This window comes from Dipodomys spectabilis, unplaced genomic scaffold (genome assembly GCF_019054845.1).
Source record: "Dipodomys spectabilis isolate Male_0828 unplaced genomic scaffold, ASM1905484v1 ptg000186l, whole genome shotgun sequence".
Lineage (NCBI taxonomy): Eukaryota > Metazoa > Chordata > Mammalia > Rodentia > Heteromyidae > Dipodomys > Dipodomys spectabilis.
The window spans coordinates 813977-831281 of record NW_024870863.1 but is presented as its reverse complement, the minus strand read 5'-3'; the positions used below and the strand labels follow the sequence as shown (position 1 = coordinate 831281).

The 17305-nt window shown below is 39.3% G+C and overlaps 1 pseudogene; it reads left to right on the top strand.

Moving 5' to 3' along the window:
• The first annotated feature begins 1155 nt into the window (after positions 1–1155).
• Positions 1156–5759, top strand: LOC122121194 (annotated as a pseudogene).
• Positions 5760–17305: the final 11546 nt, after the last annotated feature.

Sequence of the window (17305 nt, the reverse complement as noted above, 5' to 3'; positions counted from 1 at the left end):
TTGGGAGGTTTGCTGTCTTTGAGTATTTAATTAGAATGTGTTTTAGTGTGGATCATGGGATTATGCTAATTGACTTTTGTTGAGGTGCTAGATTCCTGCATATAAGGGTTCATGCTTTTAATGAAAATTGGGAAGATTTTGGTAATTATTCCTCCAAATACTATGTAGTTTTTCTCTCCTGTACATTATATATATATATATATATGTATATATATATATATATACACATAAATATACATTATACATTATACATACATACATTATATACATATTCACATTGTATATGTGAATATGCTAATATAAATATATATCCCTACACATTTGTATTATATATATATATATATATTTACATACATATATTTATTTTTCACATAGCTTCTACTTTTGTGATTGTTTATGGAAGTCTAGATTCGTACAAGCTACTTTGTCAGAGATAGAGTTAGAAGTTTCCTCTTTATATCTTGGTGAAAATAAACATTTCTTGGCAAGGATATTGAAGCAGGTACAATCTAGCCTTACTCTCTCTCTGATTTACTGTCTCTGTCAGGTTTCTGAGCACAAGACTATTGCTTGTCAGGTTCTTCTATTGTGTGCTGTGATCTTTTGCAGTGTCATGTTCTGCTTCAATGGACACCAAGCCTGCAATTGGAAGAGGAGCTGCTCCAAAATCAAACTGCTTGGTGCAAAAGCTCTTCTGGAGTGGCATTAGTAGATGCCCCTGTTCCAGGACTACCGACTGCTGACTGTGGACTGCACAAGCACAGGAATTTTTTTGACCCAAGTCAGAGGTCTGCAGTGGAGCCTGGGAGTGCTGCCCTGATTGTGGTTGTGCTAGGAGCCAGGCTGGGGGCAGAGAGACCTCACTGTGGCCTGACCTCTGGGGCACAGCAGGTTCAAGGGCTCTTTCCAGGAGACATGTGTAGTTGCAGGGAGCAGAAGCCGAGCTCTGAAGGCCCCTAAGCATATGCTGGAAAATGGAGCTGGGAGGTCCAGGCTGTACAGGTTGTCAGGGGGCAGGCGATGAGCCTATATTATTAGTCTTCAGGGTTCCAAATGAAGATCTAGACTTGCTTGCTATCTGGAAATGTCCCATGCTGTTGAGGGTAAAACTGCCAAGGACCACAGTTAAAGGACAGGCTGGTGGCTGGCAATGGAATGTTGAAACTGGAGTGCAAAGACATCACAGTGGGCTCTGTGGGTTCCATAACATTGCAGAGTAGGGATGCTGGAACCCAAGGAGATACCAGGCTCTGCTGGCTGGGCACTATAGATAGACTTCTGGATGAAGCCTTGCTGGATGGATTAGCAGAATCCATGGTCCCACTCACCCACAGGCACATGAAGCTGCCTAGCATCTCTCCAGCAGATATCTTGGGGACAGCAGCTCTCCCAACTTGGACAAGGAGGTCCTGCTTGCTAGAGGATGTGGCCTATGCTCGTCCTAGAGGGGAAATAAGCCCTCTGCTGGAGGAAGCTTTTGCCCCTTCCAAGGCTCCTGGAGTAAGAGGAGCCCTCAGGAATACGCTCATAGAAAGGCTAGTCCCCACACACAATGAGAACATCTCTAGTTGGTTTGAATCTTTGGGGGGATCACGTCTTGGAATGCAGTGGTATTGTAAGAGAAGTGTTATTAACTCCTGTTCAACCTGAATTAAACCTTGATACTTACAACAAAGCCTCCTTAGTAGCTAAGATTATACGTGTGATCCACTGGTGCCTAACTCCATCAAAGTTTTTAAGCCCATGGCTCTTCAGGGAAATCATAGCCCTGGGTTCCTAGGAATCAAGATGCATGCTGGGTACGAAAGACCTTTGAGCCTGGCATAAGTGGAGGAGTAGAGAGGGCCCCCATGTCACTGGGTGTTGAATCAGTACAATTGTTAGCATGAACATCTGGCTTTTCTGAGACCAGAAGACAGCTCAAACTTGCTAGATAGGCAAAGATCCAGAAGAAGGAAGGATCAGAATGCAGGGTTTTAAGCACAATTTCTGTGAAATGAATATTCAAAAGGGAGAAGTGACTTCTGAAAGTCCCATTTATGGCAGTGGAATGGAGGAGAAACCTTAGTGCCCTGCACCCCAGGTCATGACATGCCTGCAGTCAGATCATAAGGAAGCTAGGAGGCCTCTAAGAAGGCAGTGTCATTAAATGAGTCCTGGGATCATTCGCCAAGTGACAGATGTAAGAAGCCGCAGGCTTGGACACCACGCTGTTTATCCCAGGCTTATTGCCTTATGGTTAGTCTAGATGTCATAACAGCCTTGCTATAGATTCCTGGGACCAGAGACTGAATGACGCAGGACACTAAGCTCAATTGAAATCTGAAACGAGGACACCACCAATAATATCAAGGGAGTGAAGAGCAGGGGCCTGAAGCTAGGGACCAAGTGTAGACCCAGGCAGTGGTGGCTCACACCAGCTACTCAGGAGGCTAAGATTTTAGAATCAAGATAAAATCCCACCCAGGTATTAAAGTTCATGAGATTGTTCTCGCTAATTAACCAGGGAAAAAAGGCAGGAGTGGAAGTGTGGCTCAAGTGGTAGAGCACTAATCTTGAACCAAATGGTCAGACACAAACTCTATCTGACCCTGAGTAGTAAGGACTACATAGGAGGCTAAGATTTGAGGATTAAGGTTTGCAGCCATCCTGTGCAAAAAATCCATGAGACATCTCTAATAAAAAGCCAGAAATGGAACTGTGGCTCAACCGGTAGAGCACTAGTCTTGAAAACAAACTCCAAACTCGATTCTCACTCTGAGTAGTAAAGATTAGTTAAGAATATGTGATGTGAGGATTAATTTTTTATTTCGTTTTTTTTTAAGTGTATTTTTTTGTCTTTTCTTTTTTGGTTCTGGGGATCAAACTCAGGACGTTGCACTTGCTAGGCTAGAGCTTTGCCACTGAGCTACATCCCAGCCCCGTGAGGATTAATTTTTGCACCCAGCCAGGGCAAAAGAATCCATGACACTTATCTCTAGTAAAAACCAGATGTGGTACTACCTCTGTTATTGAAAATCTTGCAATTACTCAGTGACTTTTATCTAGAACTTCTCTGTTATTTTCAAAGTTGAATGCTTCTTTTTCCTAATTCTGCATTCTGATGAATATAAAATACACAAGATCTCAATGTCAGGTTTGAAATAACTCTCACAGACTTGACTAACATGAAGTGCCAATGAAAGCATTTGAGCTTCATTTTCAATGGGGAAGCAGCAGCCTCTGAATCATTTTTACTGATAGACAATTGAAACAGAAAAGGTTGACTTTTAAAATATGCTTTTTATTGTAAAAATTCTGTACAGAGGGGTTACAGTTACATGAGAAAGGTAATAAGTATATTTCCTATCAAGCATTGTTGCCTCCTCCTTTGTTTTTCCCCTACCATCCCTCCCCTACCACCTCCACAACTACAATTCCCCACACCCCCCATAAATGATAAAGTTCATTTTTCAACATAGTGTCTTGTACATCTCATTGTTACAATGGGTCAACCTGTATGCCTATTTAAGCATTTTCCCTTTCCCCTCCCCAAATTATAGAAGTATATATACAAGATGCAGAGCATCGACAAGAAAAACAGTGAATACATGGGTTATACCATGAAGGAGGAACAGACAAAGAAAAAAATCACATGCTACAGAAAGGCTTGGAAAAATTTATACTAAGGGAAGTAAACCAGCCCCAAAGAAACATAGGATCCACTGTTTCCCTTATTTGCAATGACTAGTATATATCTGGGACAAGCGAAAAAGGTCAAAAGCTATGTTCATACAACCAGATAAGATGATGTTAAGCAAAATAAACCCCAAGATAGGGACACAATTATTTCTGTTTACTTTCTTGTTATTGTCTCTAAACGTATTTATAAGAGGTTAACATTTTAATGAACAGTGATATTCTGCAACTTTATCAATCAACTCCATTTCTTTCACATGTGCCCAAATTGGAGGGCTTTTTCAAGAAGATAAAAACAGAAAGAATAGGAAAATTATCGGTTGACTTCTATCTGGAGAATGGACTCATTTTATAATCAAGGAACAAAAGAATATTTCAGTGAGGAGGATATTCTTCAAAAAAATCAGGGAAAGCATGAATAAAGGAAAAATGTAACAGAAGACATGTATTCTTTGCATTCTAATCCTAGGTTTATTCAATAGAATATCTTTATTGTTCCCAGCAAAGCATAAACACAACTATATATATAGCATATATATAGTATATATATAGCATATACTACATATATACTATATACTAGTATATACTATATCTATACTACATAGATATAGTATATACATAGCAGTGTAAATACAATAAAGGCAAAAGATAAATGGAGAGAGGCAGAGTGAGCGAGCAAGAGAGAGAGAGAGAGAGAGGGCAATATACATATTGCCAAGGCAAACCTGCAATACCATGAATGGCAGGCAAAATGGGGTCGGGGCAAGCTTTGATAGGGGCAGCTTTGGCTCAACTTCTCTCCAATTTCAGAGTAAACACAAGAATAAAGGACCTGGTTAACAGACCCATTCATAGCAACAAACACGGTTTGGGATTCTCTCAGGGGAGAAGGGGGTCAGGCAGGGACAAGGGCCAGGCATAACAGGAAGAGCAGCTTTGTCTCTTTTCCCCGAAAGCCTCTGCCTTGAACCACCAGCAAGGGTACCCCTAGGTTGCCAGTCTATCCCCAGTAATCAGTGGCAAGTTGGGAATCACCAAACACTTTATGAATGGAGAAGGAATGAACTTTCTATCCAGAAAATTACAGGCCACCTTTTTCAACAGACCCTCAAATCCACAAAAATTTGGGAGCCAGAACTGGGCTGCAGATGAACTGTCTCATCTGCTGTCTTCCCCAATAAGGGATCTTTTCTTACAGCCCTTCCTGGGCTAGTGAAGTGACACATCTGAGCTGAGTTATAGGGGGAGCATCAGGTCCCTTCTTATCAGGTGGAGATGGAGCTGAAACTGGGGCTGTAGCCCAGAGAATAGGGGCCTTGTCTGGGGAATACTGGGCTTCAAGAGCATGATCTCCTGCATGTTGTATTTGTAGCGGTGCATGGTCTGCTCTGGTGCCATAGCAAAGAAGGCCTGGGGAGCTGGGGCACTGCTGGAAGCAGACATGCAGCTGCTGGGCTACACTGGAGCTTCATGAGAAATAGCTGGAGTAGCTGCAGAAGACAGAGCTGAAGGCTGCGCCAGACCAAGACCCAGGGTCATGGCTCCCGCTAGAATCACTCCTTCACTCAGCCCTGCTGAGGTACTTCCTGCTTGGCTATTTGGTGGACATTTAATCTGTAGAGGGATCCTCTGACTTCTTTTCAGAGCAGCCTTGCCTGTATTAGAAGAAGGAGTCATCTCCCTGCCATCTCCACCTCCTCCCACTCTCCTCAGCCTATGAGGCTGAGACAGTGCTCAATGGAACAGAATTTTGACCCCATTACAAAACAGTCCCTCAGAGCACTATTACACAGTAGGAGCATAGATCTGCTGGAAGTGGACAAGCTCCTCATCCAGGAAGAGAACTGGTATTCAAAGAAAATAAGAAGATATTTGAAGTCACAATTGCCATCAGTCACGAATTTCCCTTAGGTAGTGAATTATTGAATGTTCCAGAAGTGATAGCTCCCTTCAAGCCCTTTATCGAGCTTAGAGAATGTGTTCAAATGAAGATTTCTCCAGGCTTTCCTGTAAACTTAGATAGACCTGTGCTTCCCAGGATCACAGCCACTGTGACTTTCAACAGTTTTGAGATGATGTAGTTGATGGCTCTATCCTTACCATATCAGATAACTACAAAGACCCCCCCCCCAACCATTGTCCTGACTTTTAACATAAAAAATATGCTATTCACCATGAACAAGGAACGCAGAGACTCCTAGAATTAAATTCAAAAAGAAGGGACAAATGCTTTCAATAAAGGTATTCACATATTGAAGTGACACATCAGTAATAGAATTGGAAGAAATGGGCCTCTAATATGAATTTCATCAAGTATTCTGATGAGCCATTTTCAGTCTTTTAAAAAAGAATTCTTTATGTGTAATTGTTTGTTCTGCAGCTACCAGTGACGTGATTTGTTTTTAAAGATTTTTATTGTACTTGTTGAAATATACATGCATATGTGTGTATGTGTGTATGTGTGTGTATGTATGTAATCTACATATCCATGTATCTTAAATACTCCCAGACCATTAATGTAAGTCAAATGTCTTAAGATATATGAAACCCTTTAAAACTCATCATCTCACATTCATTGGGCACCAATATTGCTTCACTTCGTTTTCATAAAATGTAAACTTTGAAACATTGTGTATAGTTTAGTAATTTGAATGTTTGTTCAATATAATGAACTAGACGGAATGAGATTTCCTGTAGATAAATAAACCAAATGGTAATCATTAATAATAGTATTTATCTGTCGCTATACATTTCAGAATGCTTGTTCACAATCCAGGGAATGAGGTACCTTTTTTAGCCCCTAAGAGCACTCAATTGGGGTGCTATTTGTGTTTACCTGAATTATTTCTTCAATGGTAAATATTACTAATCTTCCTTTCAGAGAACCACTATTTTTTTTTGCTTTCTACATTAAGTGTTCCTGTTCATGATAAGGTACATTGAGAATGCAGAAAATCCTCCAAGTCTCAGTTCTTCAAATGATTTCCAAGTTTTAAATTTGCTTCTTCAAAGGTGCATATAAGTTTGATTAGTATGTTATTCAAGGAATATGGGTTCATTGGTATCAATTATATTTTAAAACACATATATTAGATAGCATGTAATATAGGTTTTCAATTTTTAAACAAATCTAATTTGCTAAAATTATATTTTACAAGTTATAAAGTTCAGAAGTGCATACAAGATTAAGAGTTCCCATTTTATTTTAGTCCTGTTTGTTTTTGCCAGTCCAAGGGCTTGACCTTAGATCATGGGCACTGCTCCTGAGCTTCTTTTGCTCAAGGCTAGTGCTCTACCACTTGAGGCACAGCACCATTTCTGGCTTTTTTTGTGGTACTGAGGAATCAAATTCAAGGCTTCATGCATACTAAGCAAGCACACTATCACTAAGCCATATTCCCAACCCAAGGTTCTATTTTCTTAAGTCACAGGTCAAAATCATGTACTCACTTTTACACATACAAATGTTCATATTTATTAGAAGTTGGTTTGAAGATCCAAGAATGAGATAAATTGGGAGTATTATATGTAAGAGTTATACAATGTTGTGTCATATTATGGAGATTAGCTCAATGATTTCTTTTGTAGTTATGAGTGTGTCAAGAATTATTTTCTTAGTGATCAGTAGTTAACACTGGTCTGGTCAGAACATGCTAGAAAATCTTTCCAAAGATAGGTGGAGGTATATAATGGATACTTCCATTATTTAGTTTCTAGCTGTGCACGGGTGTCTCATGCCTGTGAACCTAGGTACTCGGGAGTTGAAATCTTTGGATTGCAGTTCAAGGCCAACACAGGCAGATTCTTATGTCTAGTTAATCCCAGAAAAAGCCAGAAGTGGCACTTTGGCTCAAGTGGTAGAGTGCTAGCCTTAAGCAAAATGTAGGTCAGGGACAGTGCCCTGGTGAGAATTAGAGACGCAGGACTATAAAAATAAAATAAAATAAAATAGTTTCTTTGAATCTTTAGCTGGATTACTACAATAGAAGACCCGTGGTTAGAGAAAGCTGAGCTCAATATCTACCTTGAAGTTGATGGTGAGAGAAACATCCTCTTTCTATGCCTCATAGCCTATCAACTGTTGCCACCTCAGGCCATGCACAAGGGTAACAAGACTCAAGACTGTTGATAAGGCTCATGTCTCTCACTTTCCAATACCCAGATAACACTCAAATGTAGTATATATGTATAAGTTTATATCTGCACACACACGCACACACAAACATAGATATCCCACTCATCCATCACAGAGCACGATAGACTACAGTTTGTCACAACATGGAAAGACTGGGAAAACATTACATTAAGGGAAGTAATCCAGACCCAGAGAACACTGGCTGCATATTTTCCCTTATTTGTGGCAGCTAGAATGCTCCAATAAATCCAGAAGCAAATATACTGGATTGTGTGCTAAAGGTTACAGATGAATTACCTGAAGCATAGTGGACTCTATGAAGATAAGATAGTGTGATTTTTATTTTCTCTAAAGAATTTTTTAATGGTCTGCCAAGAAAACAAAAACAAAAACTCCAAATTTTGTCAGGCAATCCATTCACTTGTTAATAACTTAGTAAAGAAGGATGCTCTCACTGGACTGGACCAGACTGAACACAATCACACACATTTTAGTGACTAAAAATTCAAAGCCTACTGACATCACAAATAAATGAATTTTGTTTAAAGTTTTAGTCTATTTCTATTTCCTAACTTTCCAAAAACCAAGAATTATTGTCTTACAAGGGAATATGAAAAGGAAAACATCCATTTGTGGAAATGCACATGAGGTTAGTTGTTTTTTCTTAGAACTTTGTCTCAAAGAAAACGAAGAACTAAACTTAAATGCTGAGGAAAATAAATGTTATTACTTCATCATACTATTAAAAGAATATAAACTCTGAGCAAGGTAAACATGACAAACAAAAATATGGCAAATAACAGAAGTTTCAGTGAAGTAAATTTCTTCATTCACATTTCCATTTTAAACCCTCCACCTCTGTGTTCCTCTAGTACACAGCTGAGAATCTGGCAGGCCTCTTAAGGGGCAGAGCAAATGGACAGTCTCCACAGAAGCCAGATGAGCACAGTGAGTTAACAGGTACCCAAGGTAGGTGTTTCAGTATGGGAAGCTGTTGGAATTATGATCCTTTCCTTATATCCAAAGAGACACATGTTTATACCAAGGTCAAGAAACATAGATGGAGGCTGGGAAGTTGGCTCAGTGGTAGAGTGCCTGCCTCTCATTCATGAGGCCCTGGGTTCGATTCCTCAGCACCACATAAGCAGAAAAAAAGCCGGAAGAGGCACTGTGGCTCAAGTGGTAGAGTGCTAGCCTTGAGCTGAAGAACTGAGGGACAGCACCCAGGCCCAGAGTTCAGACCCCATGACCAGACCCCCCGTCCTCTCCAAAAAAAAGAAATGTAGATGCAAGACTATCAAAGTCAAAGGTGGAAAATCAATAATTATCATGAAAGTTAAATGTTTCAAAGAGGAATGTGGTAGTGCATGACAGTGATACTACAACTTAGGAAACTGAGGCAGGAGAGTCTTCCCTTTCAGTGCAGATAGGCAATAAAGCCAGGTCTTGCCTTAGGAAGCTCAGGTTTCCTATCATCACTTGCCAAAGACTAACTACTTGCACAAGAAGCACCATCTGTGATTTCCATGAAACACTCTCCATCTTCACATTCATCGACTTTACTAGCTTCTTCTCTGTCACTGCCCATTTCCCAATCAACTGTAATTCATCTCTTTTGTCCCCCTCCTTTGCACACAAAGTATTCCTGCCTATTCCAGTGCCATTCCCATTCTTTCTTGGTATTTTAGACAGTGTCATTTCTTCATTTGAGAGATCATTTTCACTGGAACTCCATGCTATACTTGTGAGCTCAATGTACTAGATATGGTTGTTTCTTTGTTGGTGGAGCTAATTCAATATCCTGTTCGGTAATAGCTGCCTTTAGGCAACTAATGGCAAGACTTTAGAGGTGTTCTGAAATCCTCTCCAGATGTGAGCCATACTTTAGAGAGGGAGGCAGCCGCTGTGCCCACTGTCCTAAGATTTACATTTCTGACCTGCGGTGGACTCTTCTGGAAAGGAGGGATTTTCTATGTCCCATATCCTTTACCTCTTGGTTCTTCTCACCAGAGACATGGCACCAGTCTGTGATAGCATAATTCTTTGGAAATAGTAATACAAAACCCAATAAAGGAAGCAGAAGAAATATATGGGGTTCTGTGGGAAAATAAAAAATTCATAGTGATGCAAAATTTATGGGGATAAAGCTTCCATTATCAGAGGCCATGAAGGTCAATCCATCATAGTAGTTCTTCATGTTTCTGTGTAACATTTATCTTTATGTCATTCTAATGGACATGTGGTCCTATTGACTACCAGGAGTCACTGGAAGTCCAGGGGACATTTGGTGCATGGGTGGAGGGGTGATCCTAGAGGCCCTTATTGGCACTGACAGGCGAGGAATGACGGCAAGTGGCCAAAAAGGAGGCAGCAGTAGTTGCAGGAGAAGCTTCAGTAGTGGCTACAGTTGCAGAATGAAACCCGAGGGGCTGTAGAATGGTCACTGAAATCTTTGGAACTCATGCTTTCATGGGGAGCTCCATGAGAATGCACAGAGCAGGGAAAAGTGGGGTCTACTGAGGCCAACCTCCAGACAGCTGTGGCCCTGCAAACTGAGGATTGACAGCTGAGGGTGGTAAGTGCAGAGCCCAGTTGATTCTTTTCCCCATCTGAGCTGCCTTCCTACCATCACCCACACACCTCACTTCCTCTATAGCATGATTACAGGTAAGAGGCACCCCACTCAGTTTAGACGAGATTTTGCAGTGGGCCCTTATTTACCTCTCCCTCTTCAAGAGGCTATCGCTGGAGCAGTCCTTGGAAAGTGACATGCAAAACCAATAGGCACACAAAAGGACGCAAGTGCTGCTAGAGAGAAGCATGAGAGTCTGAGACCATTGGAATGTGGTGATGGAGGTGTGGTTCTGTTGGTAGACAGATAGCCAATGAACCAAAGTGGCAGGTCCTGAGTTCGAGTCCCCGTCTAGCAAGAAGAAAGAGAAAGAAAGATACCTTTATGGCATTTTTACATTTGACATTCCTTCTGTATTCTCACTAAATAAATTTCTATATACCAGTGTGTAATAAATTTATTCTTTTTTGTTTGGATTAGGCTACATTTTTACATTACTGGATTTAGTAACCCAGGACCTCATCAGTCCTATTCCCACCCATTTTTCTGTTGATTTTTTCTTCGTTCGTTTTTGTTTTTGTCTATTCTGAGAGCTTAAAGTCCAGACCAGAGCTCTGTCCATGGTCTCTTTTGGCCACATCTTTACTTTTTGCATTTGTGGCTTTATTGTAGTCTTAGAACCTCATGCACTTTCCTGCCAGGACTGACCTCCAAAGGTGGTCCTCAGATCTCACCCTACAGACTTGCCTGAATTATAGCCATGAGCCAGCAGCATTTGAATTCTACTAACATTTATGTTGGTGATCTTCATATTATTTCCCCAAAACTTGGCTGCTCCTGCTGCCTTGTAAGCAATGTCCTTCTGTTCTCACCTTAAAAACAGGGGTCTTAGGTTCCAGCCACCAGCCTGCTGCTTAAGATATGTTTCATCTTCCTTTCCTTTTTCCTTGTTTGTTGTTGATTTATTAGAAATTAAACTTATTCTTTGATTAGTTTTAAAGTACCTTAATTGACCTATATTATTATATGATATGATATGATGCTATAAATTATATGTAATTTTAATATGTTGATGAATTCCCATAGATTCACAGGCATCAAAAACCAGATACAAAGTATTTCCTTCACCCTTAAAAAAGAAGCCAGCCTCTGTTTCCTTAGAAGTTGTGCAGAGACTCTTTCTGGAGAATATCCTATACTTGTATCCAATGTCATGCGACAGAACAGACAAGAGCAATGTCTTGTTACTCTGTTATTCTCAGAGAATAAAATGCTATTCAAAAAGCTTTGAAAATTTGTTTCCTCATGTTATTTATAATGTGTGGGAGCTTAATGACAGACATTACTATTTCCTGTAGACAATTATATGCTATAGCTTGTTTTATTTTTGTTGTGGGGGGTCCTTGTACTAGGGTTTCAAATCAGGACCTGGTAATGTCCCTTATGTTTATTGCTCAGGGCTAGGACTCTTCCACTTGTGCTACCTCTCTTGTTTCTGGCTGTTTAGTGGTTAACTGGAAATAAGACTGGGTAGGTGATGGAGGAGGATATGACTATGATACATTGTATCCATGTGTGGATATATAATAATTAATATTTTTTATAATTTATATAATTAATATTTGCTAATAAAAAGAAAGATAATTGGAGGTCTAATTACTCAAAGGAATCCTCTTGCATTTGACTTCCTAGAAAAAAATTATCATTTTCCTTGCTTTGCCTTTCTCTTTGTTTTTGTTGCTAGCATTGGGGGATTGAACAAAGGGCTTCGGTACTGACCCTTATCTCTTTGCTTTATGGACAGTGCTCTACCACTTCAGCCACAGCTCTAGTCCCAGACTTCTGCTAGTTAATTTGAAGAAAGGAGTCTCTCAGATTTTTCTGCTTAGTCTTGCTCTGAACCCCAATACTCAGATCACAGCATCCTGAGTGGCTAGGTTTACAGGTGAGAACTCCTACTTGGAAGCCCTGGTGTACCATTTCATTTTTATTTTTGAGAATGTGAAGGTTTCTGACATACTAGTTTGTTATTCAAAAACTTGTTTTGTGCAAGATATTATGGTGCATGCTTGTAATCACAACATGCAGAAAATGAAGCCAGGAAGATTTAGTTTGAAGCCAGCCTAAGGGAAAGTGTGAGAGACACTTTTTTCCAAAAACAAAATAAAAAACAAATAATTTTGCAATTAGGCAAATTTTCTCCATTTAAGGATCACAACTTCTAAGTTTCATTTCATGCCTACAATACTCAGGAAGTTGAGATCTGTTGATCCCTCAATATTCAAAGCCATCTGGGGCAGAAAAGCCAATCAGATTCTTTCTCCAAATAACAACTAAAAGCCTCAAGTGGTAGAATGCCAGAGTTGTAGGAATAGGCAATGAGAGCTTGAAGCCAAGTGGCTAAGCACTACTAATGAAACACAGAAAAATTAAATAAATGAGAGAAATTCACAAGAATTCTCTCCAGCTCCTCAGAGAAAAACAGAATGAAATTTGTAAAAACAAGAGACGTCTCTGGAGAAGAAATAAGAATGGCCAATAGACAGTTGAAGAAATGTTCAACATTGCTGGTCATAAAAGAAATGCAAATCAACAGAATAAGCTTTCTGATGATGTCTTCTAAATGTTGAATAAATCTATCACATTTCTTGGATTTGTCTTGAAAAGTTGTCTGTTCTTTCTCTATAATATCTAGGCTGTCTTCAATCCCAGGGTTCTATCTTCTGCATGCTCTAACCTATTGTCAAGACTTTCTACTTTGTTTACTTTTTTATTTCTTATCCTTCTAATTGGTCGGCTTTGGTGGCTTCAAATTCTTTCTTGGAGTTTTGTTTTAGATCTTGTACAAACTTCTTTACTTCCTTAATTTGGCTTTCAGAGTTCATTCTCAAATCCCTTACTTGATTAACTATGATTTCATTGGACTCCCTTTCCTTCTGTTGAGTTTCATTCAGCATTTCCTTTGTGGCCTCCCTAGATTCCTTTTCCTGTCTGTTTATGGATTCTATGAATGCCTCAATTGATCTTTGTCTATTCCCATCCCACTCATGCAATTCCTGCATTAATGTTTTATTAGCTTCCTCATGCTCATGAAATTCCTGTATTAATCTTTGTTTATTCTCAGTGTGCTCTGGCAATTCCTGTCAGAAATGACACCATCCCTTTGTTAGGAAATGGAAAGACATGGAAAAAATTATAGTAAGTGTAGTGAGACAAAGAAACATAGGTCCCATGGTTTTCTTAATTTGTAATAACTAGTGTAAGTCTAGGGCAAGTAGAAAAGTTCAAAAGCTATGTACATATGACAATAAAAGATGTTGTTAAACGAAAAGAAGCCAAAGACAGGGACACAAGTGGTATATTTTTTCTTGCTATGGTTTTAACGTATTTATAATGTACTATGTGATTTTTTGTTTCTTTGATGACTTCCTCCTCCACTGTGTAACCCCTGTTTTAACTGTGTTTTATTTCAGTGCCCTGTGTCTTGTATATACATTTTTCTAATTTGAGGAAGGGAAGGGAAAAAACAAAATGTTTAAATAGGGATACCAATTGACCCATTGTAAAAATGAGATGGTGATAACGAACTTTACAACTTTAGCAATGGGGAGGAGGGGAGTAGTATGGGAAGTGAGGAAGGAAGGGATGGTAGGACAAAAACAAAGGAGGCAACAATGCTCAATAGGATATGTGCTCATTACCTTAATCATGTAACTGTTACTCCCTGTACTATATTTTTACAATAGAAAACGTATTTTTAAAAAAGAAACGCAAATCAAAACCAAAACCACCTTTAGATTCCACCTCACGTCAGTTAGAATGACCATTATCCAGAGTATAATAATAATAACAGATGCTGACAGAGTTGTGGCTAGATGGGAACACTACTATACTGTTGGTGGGAATGTAAGCTGGTTCAACCATTGGGGAAGACTGTATGGAGGTTCCTAAAAAGACTAAATATAGAACTCCCTTAAGATGCAACAATCCCACTCCTCAGTATTTATTCCAATGATCTCAAACTAGGCCACACTAAAGCTACCAGCACAACTATGTTCGTAGCAGAATTGTTTACAAAAGCTAAGATATGGAACCAACTCACATGCCCCTCAATAGATGAATGAGAGCTGGAAATGTGGCTCAGTGGTAGGGCGTTTGCCTTGCATGCATGAGGCCCTGGATGTGATTCCTCAGCACCACATAAGAGAAAAGAAAAAAGCTTGAAGTGGCGCTGTGGCTCAAGTGGTAGAGTGCTAGCCTTGAGCTGAAGAGCTGAGGGACAGCACCCAGGCCCAGAGTTCAGGCCCCACGACCGGACCCCCCCCCCAAAAAAAAATAGATGAATGATAGAGAAAATATGGTCTATTTACACAATGGAATTTTATGCTTCTATCAGAAAGAATGGCATTGTCCCTTTTGTAAGGAAATGGAAAGACTTGGAAAAAAATCATATTAAGTGAAGTAAGTCAGGCCCAAAGAAACAGGCTCTGTGATTTCTCTCATTTGCAATGATTAGTGTTAGCCTAAGTTAGTCCTAGCAGAGGATCATAATAGCTCAAGAAGTATGAACATATGACCACATAAAATGATGCTAAATTAAATGAATGCCAACACATTGAAACAGTAGTTCTTTGTTTATTTGTCAACCTTGATGTAGCCAATGTACTATAGCTAGTTCTTTCTTCTTTTATTATTTCCTTTTTTCTTTTTCCATTGGCTATATCCCTGACAATTTCTGTCTTTGAATCTGGTACTCTCCATCTTGTATATGTATTTGTCTGATTTGGGGAACAGAAGGGAAATAACAAAATGCTGAAAGAAGTACAAAAGATGTCATATTACAACAATGATACTCACAAGACACTATATTGGCAATGAACTTAATAAGTTTGTGTCGGCGGGCAAGGATGGGGGCTGGAGTGGGAGGAGGGAAGGCAGAGAGGGAGAAAATCAATGAATTGTGTAACAATGTTCAATGAGAAATGTATCTTACTCATGCATATTAACCCCTCTGTACAGCATCTTTACAATAAAACAGAATTTTAAAACATATTAAAATTAAAAAAATATATGAAAACTCTAGCTAAATAACTAGTGTATGTTTAAAACAAGCAGGAATGTTCAAAAGCTATGTACATATGACCGTATAAGATGACAGTAAGTGAAATGAACCCCCAGACAAGAACACGCATTTTTTCGTTGCTTGCTACAGGTTTTTTTAATGTATTTATAATGTATTATGTGATTTTTTTTTCCTTTGGTATGTTCCTCCCCCACGCTATAATACATGTTTGCACTGGGTTTGATTCTCGTGCCCTGCATCTTATATATACATTTTTCTATTTGGGGGAGGGGAAAGGAAAAAAACAAAATGTTTGAATAGAGATATGAGGTTGACCCATTGTAACAATGAGATGTACAAGACACTATGTTGAAAAGGAACTTTACAACTTGTAGTGGGAAAGGAGAGAGTATTTGGGGAGGTGGAGAGGGAAAGGATGGTAGGGGAAAAATAAAGGACGAGGTAACAATGCCTGATAGTATATGTGCACATTACCTCACTCATGTAACTGAAACCCCTCTCTACAGATTTTTTTCAAATAAAAATGTATTTTAAAAAACTCAAGCTTGGGCTTCATTTCACCAAATATCAACTTATCTGACCGTTTCTGCTTGTGTCAGACATATACTAGTTATTGCAAATAAGGGAAACCCTGGGACCTATGTTTCTTTGGGCCTGGCTTACTTTACTTAATATCATTTTTTCTAAGATGATTTCTTTGTTGCTTTGTATGTCCCTCCCCCATGGTACAACCCCTGTTTTCACTGTGTTTGATGTTGGTATAATTTTTGGAGGGGAAAGAAAAAACACATTGGTTAAATAGGGATACAGGTGGACCCATTGCAACAATGAGATGTAAAAGACATTATGTTGAAAAATGAACTTTACAATTTTGGCCGGGGCGGGGGGGGGTCGCGGTGGTGATGGGAAGGGATGGAAAGGGGAAACAAAGGAGGAAGAAACATTGCTTGATAAGAAATGTACTCATGCCGGGTGCCAGTAGCACAAGTCTGTAATCCTAGTTACTCAGGAGGCTGAGAACTGAGGAAGTCCGTGAGACTCTTATCCCCAAAAAGCCACCAGGAAACCGGGAGTGGTGCTGTGGCTCAAGCAGTAGAGAGCTTGCCTTGAGCTGAAGAGCTGAGGGATAGGGTCAAAGCCCAGAGTTCAAGCCCCACGATTGAAAAAAAAAAAGAAAAAAAAAAAAGAAATGTACTGATTACCATGCCCATGTAATTGTAACCCATCTGTATTGTATTTTCACAATAAAACAACAACAACAAAAAACAACAACAACAGCAACAAAAGAATACCAAGCTGAGTTCATGTGAAAGAGTTCTTTAGGACTTTCAAGAAGCTAGTACCAAATGCATATAACCACAACTGAGTGATAAAGAGAAATGTAACTATTTATTTGTATATATTTTTATTGTAAAAATACTGTACAGAGGGATTACAGTTACTTCAGTAATGTAATGAGTACATTTCCCATCAAGTGCTATTACCTCCTCCTTTGTTTTTCTCCTGCCACCTTCCTTCCCCGCTTCCCAACTCCTCTCCCACCACCCCTGAAGATATAAATTTCGTTTTCAACATAGTGTTGAGTACATTTAATTGTTACAGTGTGTCAACCTATATCCTTTGTTCAGCATTTTGTTATTTTCCTTCCCCTCCCCAAATTTGAAAAAAATGTATATACAAGATGCCCACATAAAAATGCAGGACTTGGAGTCCTAATATCTGATGAAATAGATTTTAAATTAAAATTATCTAGGAGAGTTAAAGAAGGTCAATACATGCTAATAAAATGATCTCTCCTTCAGGAAGATATTACAATTCTAAATATTCACCACACAAT